General features: G+C 35.0%; 1 long non-coding RNA gene across 1 annotated transcript; it reads left to right on the forward strand.

The window, feature by feature from the left end:
- Positions 1-2170: 2170 nt before the first annotated feature.
- Positions 2171-4542, forward strand: LOC125653164 (uncharacterized). Its single transcript, XR_008796201.1, has 3 exons — positions 2171-2305; positions 4078-4191; positions 4459-4542. It is a non-coding gene; the product is annotated as an uncharacterized LOC125653164 (long non-coding RNA).
- Positions 4543-6843: the final 2301 nt, after the last annotated feature.

Below are 6843 nucleotides of genomic sequence, written 5' to 3' on the forward strand. Positions count from 1 at the left end.
ATGGTGTTGTGTCGCTCAACTGATTCGATACACTAAAGCTTGTTCTGCGTATGATAAGTTTTTAAATCGCGTCAGTCTACTGACAAACAAGATGAAAAGCAGTCGAGTTTGTTCTATTCTATATGAACTAAGGAATGTCCGCGGGTAGACAGAAAACATATTTTAGTTCAAACTTAACAGAGAAGTGTGGATTGCTATTAGAGTTAAGTATCTAACTCGCTTATTACACGGAGAAAACATCAGTCTGCATTTTTCTGAGAAGTTTGGTATGGGCTAGTGAATGTAAGGTCAGATGTAGCAAAATTATTTGAAGTAGCACGATTGGTCCAGTGCTCAAAATAGTAAATGTCAAATCCTGCAGTTGAAATAAAAAATATCCTGGAGTTCCTCATTGACGATATATCCGTAATCTTTGGTGATCAACTATTCCAACAGTCTTTTGGAATTCCCATGGGCAAGAATTGTGTTCCATTCTTATCTGACCTGTTTTTATATTCTTATGAAGCAGAGTTTATTTAAAAGCTTATACGCGAGAAGAAGAAATCTCTTCCTGTGGCCTTCAATTCGACATTTAGATATATCGATGTTTTATCTATTAACTATAAAAAGCACTTCCTATATCCTTCAACTCGACATTAAAATATATCGATGACGATATATATATTAACAATCATTTTCATTCATATGTCAACTCGATATGAACTCAAAATGAAAGACACCACATAGTCCTACACATTTGCTTCGTACTTAGATTTTTATTTTTTTTTGAAAATCGATAATAACGGCAAACTAACATCTCAACTTTATGACAAACGGGATGATTTCATCTTCTCCATCATCAACTTCGCCATATTTATAAAGCAATATTCCATCATCACCTGCACATGGTGTTGTGTCGCTCAACTGATTCGATACACTAAAGCTTGTTCTGCGTATGATCAGTTTTTAAATCACGGCTGTCTACTGACAAACAAGATGATTTTACAGGGGTTTCAACAGTCTGGTTTCAAGTCAGAATTTCGCAAATTCTATGCTCGTTATAATTATCTAATTTGCCAGTACAACCTATCTTTGTGTCAAATGTTGTGTGACGTGTTTCATACAGACTGTTAGGCCGTTCATGTCACACTGATTTTGACTACGGATTACTCCGTTTACCTGATCAATTTAGATGTAGAGCTCACGGCGGGTGTGACCGGTCGACAAGGAATGCTTACTTCTCCTAGGCACCTCATCCCACCTCTGGTATATCCAAGGGTCCACGTATACCCAACACACTATTTTGTATTCCTTAAAGGAGTTATGAGATTGGTCATTGTTTGTTATTTTCACCTTTCATAAGCTAGTAGGTTATCAAAACCTGTAACAATAAATTTAGAAAAATTATATTCATCTTTGTGTCAAATGTTGTGTGACGTGTTTCATACCGATTGTTAGACAGTTCTGGGTACACTGATTTTAACTACGGATAACTACGTTTACCTGATCAAGATATAGGGTTCACGGCGGGTGTGACCGGTCGACAGGGGATGCTTACTCCTCCTAGGCACCTGATCCCACCCCTGGTGTGTTCAGGGGTCCGCGTTTGCCCAACTATCTATTTTGTATTGCTTGTAAGAGTTATGAGATTGATCACTGTTCGTTATTTTCACCTTTCATTCATTGATATTTTGAAGGAGCTATAACTAAGTTGTTTGATGGGGGTTTTTTTCTTTCCAAAATATGGATATTAGGAATGAATATCTAAAGATAGGGTTTTGTATTGTGAATAGTACGAAAACCCTTGCAATACAAACAGTCTATCAGAAAATATATATGTTCCTAAATAAGAATCCTAAAGAAATATTGTCCGAAAATCGTCCCTAATAACCATCAGCAATATCAATGATTCTGAATATAATGAATTACTTCTCTGTGAAAATCACAAAAGAATATTTAGGAAAAATACCATTGCATTCAAATCCATTTATCTCAAATATTTTAAATTCACTCATGTAAATAAGAGGATTCTGTTGTACTTCAAAACATTTTTGGGTATTTAAATTCCAGATAGATTATTCTTTTCAAAACCATGACATTGATTGTCCTTTGTTTTAGCCACTTTAACAATAGCAATATTCAGGAAATAATTTCTCTTTAGTTTTAATAATTGACAAGGTTGACAAGGAAACAATTAATCTTAGTGATTCATTTAGTATATAAAGATCTTCATTCGATCAAATGTGATATCCAGTGTCCAAAGTCAATATGGGAAAACTCCTAGGTGTTTTGATCCTTCTAGCCTGCCTGGTTGTCTTTTCAAACGGTAAGATTATAACTCTCTCTCTCTCTCTCTCTCTCTCTCTCTCTCTCTCTCTCTCTCTCTCTAATACGCTACATTTAGTTTCTTTAAGTATTTTTATCAGTAATTATTTGTATGATATACCGGGTATGCAATAGATAGTGCAATTTACACGAATGTGTCATTGAAATCTAGCATGTACTTTATTTGGAATGAAATTTGGAATACGAAAAATGCATTGAAGACTTTTATGTAACATCTATAATAATTTGTTTCAAAGTTGCGAAAATATCTTTTTTTAAGATTACGAAACGAAACCGTATAAGTTTTACATGATTCATTAGTATAAATCGTATAACTGGTATTTTATTTTCTGAGGTTCATTTCATGAGGAATTTTGCGCATGGCAGAAATCGTTCTCGATAGAAAGATATATATATATATATATATATATAGAGAGAGAGAGAGAGAGAGAGAGAGAGAGAGAGAGAGAGAGAGAGAGAGAGATATTGATTGATTGACTGATTGATTTATTGATTGATTGATTAATTGATTGATAAAATCCAGAAATAGGTATAGATTTTTCTACACAAGTAGTTGTATAATAAAAATATCAAAGATCAGATTGAGTATACTCGACTTGTTTCTTCAAGTTTTCCGTAGATGACTTCAACTTGTCCATCGTCTACTGCCCATATCTATGTAACTCACAGTGGGTATCATTGGTCGACAGGAGATGCTTATTCCTTCTAGGCACCTGATCCCATTTCTGGTACATTATATGTCCAGGGGTCCGTTTTTGCCCAACTCTTAATTTTGTATTCCTTACAGGAGCTATGAGATTAATCACTGTTCGCGGTTATCTTCACCTTTTCATTTCATTTATCATTGATAAACCAATTTTTAGTAAAAACCTCTTGTGATGTCAATTTAATACAATTTCTATCATTGTTTTCACTTAATTATGCAAAATTCTTGAAATTGTCTTTTTCTGGAATCCTTAACAGATTCTGATACATTGATTATTGAGAATAATTTATGTAATCATCGAGGCAAAACATCTAACCTGAAAATACTCTACCTTTCTAACTAATCTGCGCCGTAAAATTTCAATTTTGTATTTGACGGCTGATATCACCGCAATGCCTACCAATCAAATTATTTTGAACCCATCATATTTTACCAATAGAAAAGAGCTACGAATAACGTTGCAATAATGTGGGTTTTATTTTCTTCAAAAAAAGAAATTTTTCATTAAATATATTGTAAAAAAAAAAGTGAAACTATGACTCATTTATAGGAAGATACTCTACCTTGGTATAGTTTGAGAGCGAGGCGACTTTACAGAAATCACTTCGTATACATATTTCCATTAATTGTATATGTATCTATAACCCTACGATACAAACTATAAATACATTCTTTACGTGCTCTAATCACAAAATCAAGATATAAAATGTAGAGTAAAATGATGAATGGCTTCCACCTCTTACTCACAAGAAAAATAAGTTGCAGAACTGTAGCTCTCGGTCGGTCGGTCGATCGAGATCGAGAGAGAGAATTATCAAAATTTGCAGCTACAGTCCAGCCTTTTCTCCGCACGAATAATTCAAATTCGAATTGAAATTGAAAACTTAAGATTTTCAATTCTGTTTACAAAATCAAATTACGATCAAAGTTTATGCTGTCTTTTCACTGTAAATTGATAATCAAATGAGAGTAATACATGTACAAGGATAAGGTATACAGGACATCAGTTCTGGAGTATCACAAGTTAATTCTGTTCATGTTTTCAGGTTGGTTATTTTTCAACAAGGTTGGCTGTATTTCCGAATGTATGAACGTGTTACAGTGTGGTCTTGGAACTTATTGTGACTTCAGATATGGTCATAGAGGTTGTTGCATAAGAAGTGAGGATTAAAAAATATTTCTGATACCTTCTAATTATAATGTAAACTGACAAAACATTGATCTACTTTTAAGTATGTGATTCTGTTAGTTAAAGATTTCTTCTTTTTTTTCAAAATAATTTACAAAGTTGTAGTCAATTTATATGAGTTGCGCCCTTTCTGTTATTTCTTTTGAAATTGTTATCATGTTAAAACAATGCTCATGATACTTAAATATCTTAACCAGTGAAAGGAATGTCTTTTAATTGAAATATCTTCTTTATTCAGTGGTTGCTGGCGGTTGATACTGTGACAGTGGATTGGCTACAGATCATCAGAAAATGACGATGTAACCTGATTAGATATTTTGTTTAATTTGTGATGCTAGTCATTTTCCTGTCTACAATTAAAATCTTCCATAAAAGTTCTCCATCATTTGACTGTGAATACAATGAAATACCGGTAAATCATTTTCAACATTATCATTAGCTTGATGGTAGATTAGGGTAATGACTAGATTCAACAACAAATGGGAAATACAGGTATGGCAAGGACGTTTATATAAGCAGCAAATGAAAGCATGAACTGAGAGAGGGCTCTATCATCGTTGGTGTATACATAGTAATTGATAAAAGGTGAGGATAACGAACAGTGATCAATCTCACAACTCCTATAAGCAATACAAAATAGATAGTTGGGCAAACACTGACCCCTGGACACACCAGAGGTGAGATCAGGTGCCTAGGGAGGAGTAAGCATCCCCTGTCGACCGGTCACACCCGCAGTGAGCCCTATATCCTGATCAGAAAAACGGAGTTATCTGTATTCAAAATCAGTGTGCCAAGAACGCCTTAACAATCAAAACCATGCTTCAGTTTTAGACACATTTAATATTCCAGTCAATGGGTCGAATGAATATGAGTTACCGTACCTATACTGGATTCCTAAACTACATAAAAACCCTTACAAACAAAGATACATTCTGGATCCAGTAAGTGCTCTACCAAGCCCCTATCTTTGCTCCTCACGAAAATATTAACAGCTGTGAAGGAGAAACGTCAAACTTACTGTGCGACTACATAAGCCAGAAGTGGTGTTAATCAAATGTGGATTCTAAAAAAATTCTAAAGAACTTTTAGTAAACTTAAAATCACAGAATTTTTCCCAAATCAATAGCATTAAAACCTATGACTTTTCAACACTATACACGACCATTCCTCACGATAAATTAAAGACTAGACTTTTTGACATTATAGACAGTTGCTTCTTCAACAAAAACGCAAAACGGAAATATTCATATCTAGTGATCAGTCATTCAAAAACTTACTTTGTTAAACACCACTCTGATTCCACGCACAAGTACTCTGAAGTTGAAATAAAAAATATGCTAGAGTTCCTCATTGACAATATCTTCGTGGTCTTTTGTGATCAGGTCTTCCAAACAGTCTGTTGGAATTCCCATGGGCACGAATTGTGCTCCTTTGTTAGCTGACCTGTTTTTATATCCATATGAAGCAGAATTTATTCAAAAACTTCTACGTGAGAAGAAACAATCTCTCGCCGTGACCTTCAATTCGACTTTTAGATATATCGATGACGTTTTGTCTATTAATAATGATAGCTTTCATTCATATGTCGATTTGATATATCCCTGTGAGCTGGAAATAAAGGACACTTCTGCTTCATACTTAGATAATTTATTGAAAGTAGACATTAACGGCAAACAAACAACTCAACAGTATGACAAACGGGATGATTTCAGCTTCTCCATCGTTAACTTCCCAAATTTATGTAGCAATATTCCATATGTCGATTTGATATATCCCTGTGAGCTGGAAATAAAGGACACTTCTGCTTCATACTTAGATATTTTATTGAAAGTAGACATTAACGGCAAACTAACAACTCAACTGTATGACAAACGGGATGATTTCAGCTTCTCCATCGTTAACTTCCCACATTTATGTAGCAATATTCCATTATCACCTGCGTATGGTGTTTATATATCTCAACTGATTCGATATGCAAGAGCTTGTTCTGGGTATAGTCAGTTTTTAAATCGAGGTAAGCTACTGACAAACAAGTTGATGGTACAGGGATTTCAACAGTCTTGATTGAAGTCAGCATTTCGCAAATTCTATGGTCGTTATAACGATCTAGTTCGTCAATACAATCTCGCATTGGGTCAAATGCTGTCTGACGTGTTTCATACCGATTGTTAAGCCGTTCTTGGCACACTGATTTTGACTGCGGATAACTCCGTTTACCTGATCAGGATATGGGGCTCACGGCGGGTGTGACCGGTCAACAGGGGATCCTTACTCCTCCTAGACACCTGATCCTACCTCTGGTGTGTCCAGGGGTCCGTGTTTTCCCAACTATCTAATTTGTATTGCTTGTAGGAGTTATGAGATTGATCACTGTTCTTTATCTTCACCTTTCAATCATCGATAATTTGAAGGAGCTATAACTAAGTTGTTTGGTGGGTTTTTTTTCTTTCCGTGTTTGCCCAGCTATCTATTTTGTATTGCTTGTAGGAGTTATGAGATTGATCACTGTTCGTTATCTTCACCTTGCATCAGACAGCATTTGACCCAATGATAGGTTGTATTGACGAACTAGATCGTTATAACGATCATAGAATTTGCGAAATGCTGACTTCTGTGGAGACTG

The sequence above is a fragment of the Ostrea edulis genome, chromosome 6 (genome assembly GCF_947568905.1).
Source record: "Ostrea edulis chromosome 6, xbOstEdul1.1, whole genome shotgun sequence".
Taxonomy (NCBI): Eukaryota; Metazoa; Mollusca; class Bivalvia; order Ostreida; family Ostreidae; genus Ostrea; species Ostrea edulis.